The sequence below is a fragment of the Colobus angolensis genome, unplaced genomic scaffold (assembly GCF_000951035.1).
Source record: "Colobus angolensis palliatus isolate OR3802 unplaced genomic scaffold, Cang.pa_1.0 Scaffold315, whole genome shotgun sequence".
Taxonomy (NCBI): Eukaryota; Metazoa; Chordata; class Mammalia; order Primates; family Cercopithecidae; genus Colobus; species Colobus angolensis.
In genome coordinates this window covers 1,211,663-1,227,495 of record NW_012116433.1, presented here as the reverse complement: position 1 = coordinate 1,227,495, position 15,833 = coordinate 1,211,663, and the positions used below count along the sequence as shown (strand labels likewise).

Below are 15,833 nucleotides of genomic sequence, written 5' to 3'. Positions count from 1 at the left end.
AGAGACGGGGTTTCACCGTGTTAGCCAGGATGGTCTTGATCTCCTGACCTCGTGATCCGCCCATCTTGGCCTCCCAAAGTGCTGGGATTACAGGCTTGAGCCACCGCGCCCGGCCGAAAATTCATTATTTCATTCTTAGTTCTATTCATGAGTGACAAGAAAGATGTTAATCATTGTCACTATAGAATCTAGCATTTCTCCTACAAGAAATATTTTCTTGATCTAATTGAAGAAAAAGAAATTTGATTTTTTAACTAATTTCTCCTACTAACTGATTAACTTAAGTAATCTGTAAAATAGAAAAAAATCTGTAAGATGGAAAGAATATGGCTCTTAGAGAGCTGCTTGGTAAATTCAGTGAGATAAAAGATATTACAGTATTTTGTAAAATGTAAAGTCCTAGTAAATATAATTTAAAGATTCTGCGTAGAGTTGGGTGCAGTGGTGCACGTCTGTAGTTCCCGCTACTCAGGAGGCTGAGGCAGGAGGATCACTCAAATCCAGGAGTTTGAGGCCAGCCTGAGCAACACAGACCCCGTCTCCAAAAAAGAAAAGATTCTATTTGGGTATGAATATGGCTGAATGAAAGACAGCCATCAGTATTTAAATGAGATTACGGATCAACCTTTTGGGAGGGAATACACTTGTCAGTCTTGGCAGTCTTAGACTGCCGTTCAGTATCAAGTGGCTCAGATGACCCTGGACACTTTTGTCTGCTGCTTTGGACTTTAAATTTGCACTTAAGTGTTCAAAAATCCCAAGCTAAAAAGTCAACTCTAAGATATTTCAAGTTGATAGTGTCTCTGAGATGCTTGGCGGAAACAAAAGCAAAATCATTCTGGAGGGATGATTCTGGAGAAACCTCGCTGTGCTATCTAGGAGTCTTAACCTATTGGACTAGCTATTATACTACCTATATATGTCAACCTAATAATTGAGGTTGAAATGTCTGTCACCAACTACCAGCCTCAACTCACTTATGAGTTTATCTAGCATAACCTGTTTACCAAAACCAGGAGGAGAAAGGAAAATTGTGAGTCAATCTCACTTTTGAGCATAGATGCAAAAATCTGAAATAAAATATTAGCAAATGAAATCCATCAATATATTTTTAAAAGAAAGAAAGATATGTGCTGACCAAGTTGAGTTCATCCCAGGAATTCAAGGATGACTTAACATTTAAAAAATCTATGAATGTAACCTTCCACATCAGCAAATTAGGTAAAAAACCATATGATCAAATGAAATGCAGAAAAAAGCATTTGAGGATGTTCAACATTCATTTTAAGAACGGTAGAGAAAAGTAGTTAAGACTGCTCATAAGTCAGACTTCTGGGTTCAAATTCTAGTTCTACCCCTGACCTTGGACAAAATACTTAACTTACCCTGTACCTCAGTTTACTCATGATGAAATAGGGATAGTAACCTCAGAGATTTGTTAGAATGAGTTAATCTGTGGAAAGTGTTTAGAACAATGTCTGACACATACTCTATACTCAATAAATGTTAGTTAATTATTTTTATGATAAAAGCTCTTAAACTAGGGATAGGAGGAGACTTCTATGGCCTGATTTACTTATCAAAAACCCAGAGCAAACATTATTATTAAAGATGGGATGTGTGAAGCATTTTCTTTAAAATGCAAAACAAGAAAAAATGCATACCATAACTGTTTCTCATTAGAATTGCAGATAACACAAAATGAAGAACAAAATAAATAAAAGGTACATGAGACGGATAAAACAAAATCATCATCATTCTCAAGCAATACAGTTAGCTACATAGAAATCCAAGAAACTCTACAAATTATAAAAACTATGCAATTTAGCAAGGATGCTGAATGCATTAGTTTTTTAAGTTCAGTCTTAAACATTAGTGTAAAAAGGTAAAAAAATTTTTTAAACATTTTTCCAATATTATTTACAGTAGCAACAAAATCCTAGGACTCAACCTAACAAAAGGTATGTAAAACCTTAATAGAAAAAAATACAATTTTTAAAAGACCTAAGCAGAAGGAGAAATAACCCATGTTAATGAATGGGAAGACTTGATTTCATAAAGATCATTTCTGCCAAGTCAAACTACAAATACAGAGAATTTTCATAAGAATTCCAGCAGATGCTTTGTGGAGTTTAACAAACTTGCCCTAAAATTCAAATGGAAGATAAAGGAGCCAGGAATAGCTAAGGCAATTTGAAGAAAAGCAAGAAAGAAAGACTCGTTCTTCCAAATATCAAGATGTTATTTTACAGCTATGATAATGAAGGCAGAGACTGACTTCCAACATGACAATGTGAGAAGCTGCACTGATAAGCTCCCTTGTCAAACTGGTAAAAATTATTTTTGGAACTATAGACATTGAATAGCTTCTGGAAATGGTACTAAGGACAAAAAGCAAATGAAGAGACATCTATTCAAGAAAATCTACAAAAATTTGGTAGGAAGAAAAACTTTGTGGTATTTGAACCAAGATCACTCCCTCCTTTCTCTCTTCCCAGCTCAGTGATGTGGAGACTCCACTCCACAATGCCAGGAACACAGAGCTCCCTCTCCTCCCAGCTCCTAGTCAGAGGACTTTCTTCCTGGGAGAAGCAAGACAAACATTTTCCACCTTGCCTCCAGCTGCCTTTGCTAAGGCTGTCCTGGGCAAATATGGTCCCAACTACTTGGGAGGCTGAGGCAGGAAAATCATTTGAATACAGGAGTTGGAGGCTGCAGTGAGTCATGATTATGCCACTGCACTCCAACCTGCTTGACAGAATAAGACCCTATCTCAAAAAAAAAAAAATTAAGAGTAAAAAAGAAAGAACTATGAATCGTGTGAGATTGTATTTTGCTTACAAGCTAGCAAGTTAGCCTGACTGTTTCATGGTTGCTGGCAAAAGACACAAAACTTTTGAATCAGAGACAAAAGACTTTATTATCCATGGCACAGCAAGCAGCATAAGCTTCATGTTTTTGTCATTTCCTCTTGCCTCCAAAGTCCCACCAAAGCGACACAGAGAGGTCCACGTAGATACTGCATTCACCGTGTCATGGCTTAGGAATCGTGATCTTAGGGAACTCTAATCTTTTATAATGGGCTGCAAGCAAACCTTTGCTCAGGAGGAGGTATTATGTTTATTATTCTGGATGGTAAACAAACCTGCCCTCTCTTCTGGAAACACTGTCTCTGTTGTCAAATCTGTTCATTACACAAACATCCTTGAAATTTAGTCTAGAACAAAAGCTGTCTTACGTCTTCTGCACATCTTAAGTACCTTTGTACCTTATGTACCTTTGTACATAAGACGTGCAGAAATGCGAGAGACCTGTCAAGAATTGTCTCCCAACAATAATTAATTGGGGAATGCAGATTAAAACATTTAGATACAACTTCATACTGATCAGACTGGAAACATGTAAATGTCTACAAATATTAATATTAGGCTATAAAACAACAGGAATTCTCATACATAGCTGATAAAAGTGTCAACTGTTACAGCCATTTTGATTTAGTAAGATTTAGTAAAGTTGAAGGTACACATACTCTACAACCCAGTAATTCTAGTTCTAGACATATACCAGAGAAAAACTCCTGAACATGTGTATAATGAAACATGATTTAGAACATTTATTGCAGCATATTTGTAGTAGTCAACAACTGGTTTTATTAGCCTCTATTCCTCTACATGCCATGCTTGCAATATTTGTTAATTGAAATTGCACATATATACATATATGCATATATAAATACATATTTTATGGTATCAAATGCCTTTGAAAGAACCATTAAAATGAGCATATAAAATAGTAAAATAATAAACTATTTAATCTGTAAGCTCCTGTCTATAAAGAGCCCTGTAGTAGGGTTTGTTTGTTTGTGAGTCAGTGTCTCACTCTTATCACCCAGGCTAGAGTGTAATGGCGCAATCATGGCTCACTGCAGCCTTGAACTCCTGGGCTTGAGCTATCCTCCCACCTCAGCCTCCCAAGCAGCTGGGACTACAGGCACGCACCACCACACCTGGCTAAGTTATTTTATTTTTGTTGAGACAGGATCTAGCCGAGACTGGTTTTCCACCAGTTTTCCTATGTCAGCCTCCCAAAGCATATGTAGTAGTTACTGTTTTTTATAAATGAGGCAACCTAAAATCAAAGAGATTAACAAGCTTGCCTAAGGGAACTGGAAATTGAAACCTGTATGTCTGTATTTACTAGGAAAAGACAAAAATTAATGCTTTCCCATACCTCCTCCACAGCATTCACATCACTTACTCCTCAAACGTATTTATTTAGTATTTCTGTCATAGGACTCCTCTTGTATTATCAAGAGCTGGCTGTTCTAAACCCTAATTTTCCACCCAGAGGAAATTTTTCTCAGCCATCCCCACAGCTGTGATTGCAATCTGGGATAACCAGGCTTAAGTCAAATAACCGGAGAGTCAAAAAAGAGGGAAAATAAACTCTTCACACAGGTTGTGAGGTCTTTAGCACAAAATTCAAGGCTACTCATTTTTCCTGATGCCTTGCTTTGAGAGGCCAGGCTTCTTTTACTCCAAAATATTTGCCCTACAGTCTAGAGTTCACTGCTCTGTTTATAAAAACAACCACTGCCAATGCACCCACATGCCCTGCTGAATCAGCTCTTATTTCCATCCCCTTATTCCTTCTTTCGTTCCCTCATTCAGATGTTTTTCAGTGCCTTCTCTGTGGCATGTGTTGTGTTTTCCTTTTATTTCTCCCTTCCAGAAACTGTAGCAACAGCTAAACCAGATTGAATGTGCCCTTGAGAATTTAGATGAGTCACTCTGTCATCCCTAGTTAACCATTAGGAGTGAATGCCTTTATGGATGTAGGAATGTGTCCATTTAAGTTTGATGTATTTAAAATGCATTTATAGACAGCAACAGGGTAGGGATTTTTCAAAAGGCATTTCTGACTGGGTTCAAATAAGCTCCATTTTCTTTATGTACTGGTACAGAAAAATCTCATAACATATATTGTTGAACAAAAAGATTAAGGTTTAGCACAGTGTATATAGTGTGCTGCCATGAATATATCTATACACACTTGCTAGTAAATATATATCTCTGGGAAGACACATAAAAAGCTAATAATGTTAATTGTCTTGGGGAAGAGGAGCTGTGGGGCTAGAATACAAGAATAAGATGAAAACCTTTTTCTTTAAACCCTTTTATAACTTCTGTATTGGACCTATATGCATATATCATCTGTTCAAAAATTAAATTATTTTAAATTTAAGTATCATAGGTTCTATTAGTACTATGAATATGATACACCTTCTTAATTATATTTCATTCATTCAACAAATATTTGAATGCCTACTATTTGCTGGATAAAATACATCAAACATTCTTTTTAAGATAAGAGATGTCCCCAGATTCCTTTACTTCCCACCCAATAAAGAACCCAGTATCTATAGCAGTAAATGGGTGAGCAAACACTATATCTGGGAGAACTCTGGGCTTGGATTTCAATGCCAATGCAACCTGGAAATAAGGCCTCTTGAACTAGAAGTAATCAGGACTCAAAACTGAGATCCTGCACATGAGCCAGGACCTTCAAAAGGCTATATATATCCTTGGTTTAAAAGAGGAGGCAAAGAGGTAGAGATTAGAACAAGTTGGCCTATTGGTAAAAAAGAAGACAGAGAAGCTTCTCTGCTTCAGACTAGCATTTGGGTGGAAACAAAAGCCCTATAAGTTTGGGGTTCACATTTATATTCTGATTATTTCAGGAATCCTCAAGTCAAGAAATTAACATAAGTGAACCGGGCTGGCGAATGCTAAACTTCTCTTGAGAAACACATCTTCAACCTATACAGTACAAAGTTCCTCCAGCATGAAGCCCCACTGATAATAAGTTCACAATCCAAAATTACAAAATACACTTGAGTGAATGTCAGCAGACACAGTAAACTATAGTAATAGACTGAGAAACTTCAGTAAAAGTTGGATAAAAATGATCAGAATAAGTCTGTATAAAATGAAGGAATCAAAAACACAAGAATAAGACATTCCAAAAAAGAACAGGCAGATTTGAAAGAGAACTAAATAGAACTATGTAAATAAAAAAAAACCAAAAAACAAATTTTACAATGGATAGGTTAAAGTGAAGAATTGACACAAGTTAAAAAAAAAAAAATTGGTGAAAAGATTTGTCTAAAGAAATTGCCAAAAAGGCAGCACAGAAAGGTAAAGAAATTATAAATGTAAAGAGACATTAAGAGTGGAACAAGAAAGTTCAGCATTTATTTATCTTAATTTGTTTTTTGAGACAGAGTCTAGCTCTGTCACCCAGGCTGGAGTGCAGTGGTGTGATCTCGACTCACTGCCCCCTCCGCCTCCCGGGTTCAAGTGATTCTCCTGCCTCACCCTCCAGAGTAGCTGGGACTACAGGCATGCGCCACCACAACCAGCTAGTTTTTGTGTTTTTAGTAGAGACAGGGTTTCACCATGTTGAACAGGCTGGTCTCAAACTCCTGGCCTCAAATGATCATCCTGCCTTGACCTCCCAAAGTGCTGACATTACAGGCATGAGCCACTGTACCTAGCCTAATTTTTTTATTTTTAATTTTTGTGGGTGCATAGTAGATACATATTTATGGAGTACATGAGATACTTTGATACAGGGATCCAATGTGTAATAATCACATCATGATAAATGGAGTATCTATTCCCTCAAGCATTTATCCTTTGTGTTACAAACAATCTTTTAGTTATTTTGAAGTATACAATTAAATTATTATTGACTATAGTCACCCTGTTGTGCTGTCAAATACTGGATCTTTTTCTTTGTAAAAAATTTTTTTGTACCCATTAACCATCCCCATTTCCACCCCCATGTCCCTACAACCCTTCCCAGCCTCTCATAACCATCCCTCTACTCTCTATCTATGTAGCTTCCATTTTTATTTTTAGCCCCCACAAATAAGTGAGAATATGTGAAGTTTGCCCTTCTCTGCCTGGCTTATTTCACTTAACATAATGACCTTCAGTTCATCGATGTTGTTGCAGATGACAGAATCTCACTCTTTTTTATGGCTGAATAGTCCTCCATTGTGCATATATACCACATTTTCTTTATCCGTTCATCTGTTGATGGACACTTAGGTTGCTTCCAAATCTTGGCTATCGTGAATAGTGCTGCAACAAACGTGACAGTGCAGATATCTCTTTGATATGCTGATTTCCTTTCTTTTGGGTATATACCCAGGATTGGGATTGCTGGATCGTATAGTAGCTCTATTTTCAGTTTTTTGGGGAAGCTCCAAACTGTTCTCCATAGTGATTGTACTAATGTACATTCCCACCAATAGTGTACAAGGGCTCCCTTTTCTCCACATCCTCACCAGCATTTGTTATTGCTTGTCTTTTGGATAACAGCCAAGTTCAGTATTTTTAATAGGAGTTCCAGAAGGAGAGATTGGGAAAAATTAATATTTGACGATATATTTACTAATAATTCCTAGAATTGATTTAAACATTGAGATCTTCAGATTCAGGAATTATGAGCTCTGGTTAGTAATAATCTGTGATATTCATTTGGTGGAATACTGTACAGCAATGAGAATGAGCTACATCTACACGCAATAACAGAAATGAATCTTACGCATGCTATTGAGCTGAGATGCCAGACACAAAACAGTACATACGGTATGGTTTCCATTTATATAAAGGTCACAAATGGGAAGAACTTATCTCTAGCATTAGTAAAGGGGATAGTGATTACCTTGGATGAAGTAAGCAGGTAACAGGCAACTAGAAGGGGTTAACAGGGCAGGGGTGCTTCCGAGAGTCTAATAATGATCGGATTGTTGATCTGTGCTAGTTACATGGATAAATTTCCTTAAAAAAATTTATATACAGTTGATCCTTGAACAACATAGGTGTGAACTGTGTGGATCCACTTATATGCAGGGTTTTTTTTTTTTTTAAATAAATATATTGGAAAATATTTCAGAGATTTGTGACAACTTGAAAAAAACTCAATTTTGCATCCTAGAAATATCAAAAAAATTAAGGAAAAGTTACTTACTTACGTAATGAATGCATAACATATATGTAGATACTAGTCTATTTCATCATTTACCATCATAAAATATACACAAATATATTATGAAAAGTTAAAATTATCAAAACTTACACACATAAACACAGACCATTCATGGCACCATTCAAAGTTGAGACAAATGTAAACGAATCTAAAGATGCAATATTAAATCATAACTGCATAAAATTAACTGTAGTACATACTGTTCTACTGTAATAATTTTGTGTACACCTCCTGTTGCTATTACAGTGAGCTCAAGTGTTGCCAGTCTGTGCTTAAAGTGCCAGGTGATGCTGGTCGTCTCTATGTGAGCAGTTTGTCTCTCCAGTAAATTGTGTATCACAGTAAAAAAGTGATCTCGCAGTTCTTGTGTATTTTTGTGTGTTAGTACACTACCATAAACCTTGAATAACACAAGGGAGCCTATACAAAATGCCACTAGTGATGTTGAAAGTGTTCCCGAGAAGGGAAGTATGACATTACAAGAAAAAGTTAAGTTGCTTGATAAGTACCATAACTTGAGTTCTGCCACCGCAGTTGCCACCATTTCAGACAGATGATTCATCTTGGAAACAGGCAACATAAACATACAGCATCAATAAATACAGTACAGGTACTATACATGTATTTTATGATTTTCCTAATAACATTTTCTTTTCTATGGCTTATTATATTGTTAAGAAGACATATAACATACAAAATATGTGTTAATTGACAGTTTCTGTTACTGGTAAGGCTTCTAGTTCAACTATAGAATATTAGTAGTTATGTTTTTGGAGAGTCAGCAGTTATATGTGGCTTTTCTAATTCATGTGGAGTTGGCACGCCTAACCCCCATGTTGTTCAAGGTTCAACTGTATATGATTTTGGTACTCTTCTGTGTACATTTTATACTCTTTAAAAAGTATACAGACACCAAGAAAGTCTAAACCTAGGCAGATGTACAGTAGCGATGTTATTGTTTCTGTGTAAAGTCTCATTTAGCCTTTTCTACAAATGTTTGAGCTAGGTACTGCTTTCCCCCATTTTTAGATGAAAAACTACAGTTCAGAGATGTTACCTTGACATGGTAATCCGAACTGTAGGTAGCAGAGCCAAGACACTTGTACAGGTCTTCTGATTCTACATCCAGACCTCTTTTCACAGTTCCATAAATAATTACAGTCCTGCTGTCTTTTTAAGGAAGACATTATTTTGTGGAAGATAATCTTTTATACAAATGAAATTAAAGAAAATCTTTTCTTATTGGTTACCTTGGTCAGTGATTCAAGGCTAATTTTCAAGACTGTATTTGGAAGTAAATGTATATCAATATTTCTGTCTATCTGTGTACTTTTATCTTTTTATTTCTGTTCAGTAAGAGTTTATACATTAATAAAAATCATCCCTGATTCGGAAATCTTGCCTAAAATTGACCTAGAACTTCTGTTTCTCTCAGGTTATTTTAATCATCATGGAAAGAACAAAACAAATGCCATATATGTTAAAATCAAGATAATCAAATATTAAATATCCCTAAAAGTTCTGGCATTACAAATATATAAAATTAAAATATTCCGACAATTCAGGAATGTTTAATAAAAATTACTATTTTAAGTTTAATTCATAATCACTTATAGGAGTGGGTTATTTTTAATTTATAATTTTTCACTAGGTCACTGGATTCTTGCCAATTTTTAAGGTCGTCAAAACAGTCTTGCATGTAATAATAATAATAATAACCATTTATTAAGCACCTATTATATGCCAGAGAATCTGCTGGGCATATTTGTTACTCATTTAATCACTTAATATTATTTAACGCTTTTTATTTAGTGGGCAGTGAGTTACTATTTGTTGATTTTATTTTATTTCAGGACTCTTAACCTACTCTTGGAACTTTCATAAAACTATAAGTATCGTTAAATCCAGAGAGTGCAGACAGTGTTGGGGATGTCTTTGGGGACTTAGCTATTATTTTTTATGAATTATGGTTGGGCTTGACAGCTGTCCTTGTGTTGACAGCTCTTCTGATTATAGCAGTTGTCAAACTCCATCCTTAAGCAGGTTGTAAATCCTGGCTTCTTCCGATTAAAACTGGGTCAGATCCAATCGCAGGTTAACTAGAGGCCAGTATTCTACTACTGTACGTCCTTACTAGTTCATTCTAAATGGGCTTTGTGTGGCAGCATACTAAAACCCTTATATGCCTATATTTTACTTGGGTTTTTTTGAATCTTCAGATATTGGTCCTCCTGCTATTTTGTGATTAAACATGGTCCTTGCTGAAGAGTATATTGGTATAAGTGTGGTCTTCCTTATAAATGGCCTGTTAGCCTTCCCCTCCTCTTCCTCCACTGGGAATACTAATATCATTGCATCTGTGTCTCCCAGGGGAAATCAAGGCTTTTCCTTGCACGTGCAGTCATGTGATTTCAGAGTGGGCAGGCTTTGTATCCTCATGAGCCCTTGGTCTTCCACGCAAAGCACCATCTGTTCTGTTACCTTCACACTGTTACAGGGCAGTGGGAGGAGACATTAGAGTGAAAATAAATAAAATAAAAAAAGAAAGAAATTCATCATCAAAACCCTGAGGATTAATGGAGTCAGAAGGCTCACTGCTCTGAATGGAAATTCATCTTCACCTGTGCCAGTGTCAGGGCTGCCTCTATGGCACTTGACAAATAGAGGTTCCCAGGGTACCATAAATTCAGCAACTGTTCTAATCCCTATAGACTTGCTCAAGCTTTTCCAAGATGGGCTTATGACCACATTGTGGGCACCAGTATATCCCCTCATTAATTTGGTAAAATGTTAGCACCCTTTCCTCCTCAGTTCTCTCTCACGTTCTTTGCCTTTGTCTGTTTTGAAAGGGTGGGCAGAGTACACGTTTCTGAAAGGCGACTCTATGTTGTGACTTGTGTTTCACTGAAGATGCCAAAGGCAGAGAAATCAATTAACTAATGAATTTTGAGCAAATAGTAAGTGCCCAGCATTACACTAGATGGAGAAGATAATACAAAAAGAAGCATATACTCAAGTAGTTCAGCATTCCATTGCAGGGTACAAAGCATATTTTTTCAACAGCTATTTTTTGGGCAACTATATGTGCAAATAGGCTCTGTGCTAACATAAACAAATGGATGCCTCTCAACAGTGAGTCTCCCAAGAGATACTGCAAGTGGCCTACTCATATCAGGATAAGATGTACTTGTGTGGTTTAAAGGACCCCTGTCCTTTAAGTTACTCAGTCTCATTCTTCTTTATCTATAAGTTGTTTATGTTGTCATGTAAGTCGGTCTTTGCATAACTCCCAGGCATTTGTTAATAGAACTCCTTTCATATGAATGCCATATTTCTGGCTCTGAATTACTGTTTTGCAACCTTAAATTCCAAATTTATATCTCACATCATAGTTAGACCTGAGCTAAAATTTCATTCACATCTGTCAAGTTAGGGAATTATTATTAGCCTCATGTAGCATTTTCATAGCTGGTTGACTAGAGTTCCCTAGATGTGGAATTTAATTTCTTAAACTCCATACCTGGGTTGGTGCCCATAGATTATATCATATCTCACCACTGGAATGGTCACATCATACAGCATAAATGTAATTAATGTCCCTTTGTCTGAGATGGCCATCTTTTGTGTCTTCAGCCATAGCACACATCTACTTAGCCCTGATCTTCTTGTGTAACTGTTGGGTTAGAATTGAGCCAAGTGTGATCTGACAGATCATGATGGTTATTATTGTGTATTATAGATTTATACAATGGGAAGTTTATTCCTGTGATACTGCTAAAGGTCCTATTTTAAAACCTACGTGTTTCTTACAATAAGTTGAGACTAATAACTGCAGTGTAAAGGTTAAATCATTATTGTTCAAAATATAAATGTCTTGTAGCTAGTTCTATGCAGGATAAATAACCTTTTTTCACAGCTATTTGATATAAGGCAGTGTGTCTTCAACTTTGTTGTATTTTATAGGAGATTGTCTTTCATTTTAATCCAATTTGGTATACAGTGATTCATGATAAAACCCTTCAGAAATTTAAAATTAAAATGTTTGCTAAAATTATCTTTGGACCAGGCACAGTGGCTCATCCCTGTTATCCCAGCACTTTGGGAGGCCAAGGCAAGTGGGTCACCTGAAGTCAGGAGTTTGAGACCAGCCTGGCCAACATGGTGAAACCCCATCTCTACTAAAAGAATTCAAAAACAATTAGCTGGGCTTGGTGGTGGACGCCTATATAATCCCAGCTACTCAGGAGGCTGAGGCAGGAGAATCACTCGAACCCGGGAGGCAGAGGTTGCAGTGAGCTAAGATCGTGCCATTGCACTCCAGCCTGGGCGACAAGAGACTCCATCTCAAAAAATGATAATAGGCCGGGCGCGGTGGCTCAAGCCTGTAATCCCAGCACTTTGGGAGGCCGAGACGGGCGGATCACGAGGTCAGGAGATCGAGACCATCCTGGCTAACCCAGTGAAACCACGTCTCTACTAAAACATACAAAAAACTAGCCGGGCGAAGTGGCGGGCGCCTGTGGTCCCAGCTACTCGGGAGGCTGAGGCAGGAAAATGGCGTAAACCCGGGAGACGGAGCTTGCAGTGAGCTGAGATCTGGCCACTGCACTCCAGCCTGGGCGACAGAGCGAGACTCCGTCTCAAAAAAAAAAAAAAAAAAAAATGATAATAATAAAATTATTTTGGGAGGCAATTTTAAATTCTCAAAAAGATACTGTAATCCTAAACACTCTCTTGAATCCTCGGCCTTGGTAAAGATGATACCATCTCTTCCTCCCTGTCTGTGGCATCCCTTAAGATGCAGAATAACTCTTGAGACTCAGGAGCTACCCAAAACTATGATCTTAGCCAATCAGCAGTGACCCTAGGGTTGGAATAGGCAATTCTTGCCTCCCTCTGCATTTTCTCCTATTCTCCATTCATCAAATATTAATATCTATACCTTGGTAGCCTTCTAAGAAACCCCACAACACTGAAGGCAGAGATAGGGTTCATAAATGGTCTGATTTTAGCTCAGAAAAAAATCTACCCTCTACTTTGGTTCAGTTAGAAGCACCTCTGAGCTTATGTGGTTATGGATTACAGTTTGGTGCCTAAGCTTATCAGGATAAGTAGTGTGAAGGATCACAAAATCTATCCCAAGTACCTGTCACAACCGGGTTTTTGCTGTCGGCTCTGTGCACACTTCACAGCACATAACCATGAAACTCTGAGCTGGAAGCACCCACCCAAAGAGAACAGATGGTCAAGGGAACCAGAGAAACTACTTTATCTTTACCTAAGTACCGTTTGAGAGCAAAAGAAGAAATATCACTGCTAAATCATTTAAAACAAACCCCTAGGGAGTTCTGCTTCCACTGTTAAGATGTAGTAAACTGCAGGAGAACTTCATTCTCACCCTAACAAAAGAAAAAGATAGATAGTCTACAAAATCATAACTTTTTGTGAACACATCAGACAGCAAAGGTTTCATGGCAGCCAAATAAACTGAATTCAAAGAATGATAAGCCCCTATAAGACACACAAACTGTTTCACCTTTGACAGAACACCTGAAGAAGAGGCAGCCACCATAAAAATAGGTAGGAAGAAAACAGCTATGATTAGCAAATTGTTAAAGTGAGGTAGTATGACAATTTAGAGTAACTGGGAGCCTGAGACCCAAAAGGAGTCCTCAGTTGCATTCTTTTTCATTAACTGGGTCCTCATGAGAGAAATTTCTTTTTTTTTTTTTTTTTTGAGACGGAGTCTCGCTCTGTCGCCCAGGCTGGAGTGCAGTGGCCAGACCTCAGCTCACTGCAAGCTCCGCCTCCCAGGTTCACACCATTCTCCTGCCTCAGCCTCCCGAGTAGCTGGGACTACAGTCGCCCGCCACCTCGCCCGGCTAGTTTTTTGTATGTTTTAGTAGAGACGGGGTTTCACCATGTTAGCCAGGATGGTCTCGATCTCCTGACCTCGTGATCCGCCCGTCTCAGACTCCCAAAGTGCTGGGATTACAGGCTTGAGCCACCGCGCCTGGCCCAAGAAATTTCTTTAGAAGAGAGAAAACCTCTTCATTGGCACACAGGCATGAAACATTTCCACTTCCCTGTATCCTTCTTTTTTAATTAATTAAATTTTTGACACATAAACCTTGTATATGTTTCAAAACATGATGTTGTAAAATATGTATACATTGTGGAATGGCTGAATCACGGTGATTAATAGATGCATTGCCTGACATACTTACCATTTTTTGTGGTGAGAACACTTAAAATTACTCTCAACAATTTTCAAGAATACAGTAAATTATTATCAACTATAGCCACCATGTTGCACAATGCTAAACTGTTATGTCGTTCAAAGCCAAATCCTTAAGCCATAGACGAGGAGCCGAAAGCCTTTCTGGCCTCCCCTCCTGCTGCTTTTGGGCTCAAGTAGAGATATCTACGGCTTTTGAAGTTAGAGTAAAAGCAAAATCTGCCTTCAGGGAGGGACAGGAAAGCCCTGAACTTAGGACTCTGCAGTGATATAAAGCAGAGATTCCCCTACCACTGAAGGCAGGGCAGGAAAGTCTCTCCCACCCAAGACACCCACCAGTACCAACACCACATACACACACACCGCAGAGTTTGGCTGACACTTGGGGGAGGGGTGTGTAGAAACAATGAGAAATCACCATCCCTGGGGTCCTGCCTAAGACTGAGACCAGCCCAAAAGGCCAAAGAACTCCATCGTACTCCTGCCATGAGCTGAGCCCTGAGTAATAAGCAAAAGTAGTCCATTGATGGAGGAGGGACAAGAATGTAGAGAGAGAGAGACTTCCTCTGTGGTACAGACATGCAGAGTGCTGAAAGCTAAGGGTGGAGCAACAACATTGCATGGGGAGGGGGGAAACCCAGGCACCCTAGCCCCACACTAAGCATAAGGTAGCAGCATCCTGTCACTGGAAGAGTTTGAAGGCAGTGATGCACTGAACTTATCTGTCACAACAGCAAACCCAAACCCAGTTCAGCTGCTGACATTCATCTCTGTACACCTTCATCAGAGCTCTTGGGTGAATAGGTACATTATCAATGAGCAGTAATATTTTGAAAGAAATCTGTTTTCCTGAGTAGTAGGTCTCAACAGTGGGCTTAAAATATTTAGTAAACCATGTCATAAGCAGATATGCCATCATCCAGGCCTTGTTGTTGCATTTATAGAGTATAGGCAGAGTAGATTTAGCATAATTCTTAAGGGCCCTAGGATTTTTGGAATGGTTTATGAGCATTGTCTTCAACCTAAAGTAACCAGTTGCATTAGCCCCTAACAAGAGAGTTCACCTGTTCATTTATTTATTTATTTATTTATTTATTTTGTGATGGAGTCTCGCTCTGTTGCCCAGGCTGGAGTGCAGTGGCGCGATCTCGGCTCACTGCAACCTCCCAGGTTCAAGCTGTTCTCCTGCCTCAGCCTCCCAAGTACCTGGGACTACAGGTTCTTGCCACCATGCCCAGCTAATTTTTTGCATTTTTAGTAAAGATAGAGCTTCACGGTGTTAGCCAGGATAGTCTCAATCTCCTGACCTTGTGATCCGCCCGCCTCAGCCTCCCAAAGTGCTGGGATTACAGGCATGAGCCACTGCGCCTGGCTGAGAGTTCACCTGTTCTTTGAAGACAGGCATTGTTTTCTCCTTTCTAGTTATGAAAATCCTAGATGGCGGCCGGGCACAGTGGCTCAAGCCTGTAATCCCAGCACTTTGGGAGGCCGAGACAGGCGGATCACGAGGTCAGGAGATCGAGACCATCCTGGCTAA

The 15,833-nt window shown here is 38.5% G+C and overlaps 1 protein-coding gene across 2 annotated transcripts in view; it reads left to right on the top strand.

Moving 5' to 3' along the window:
* The window catches only part of ACBD6 (acyl-CoA binding domain containing 6), a 204,442-nt gene that overhangs the window by 179,816 nt on the left and 8,793 nt on the right, over positions 1-15,833 (top strand). The window lies entirely within an intron of this gene.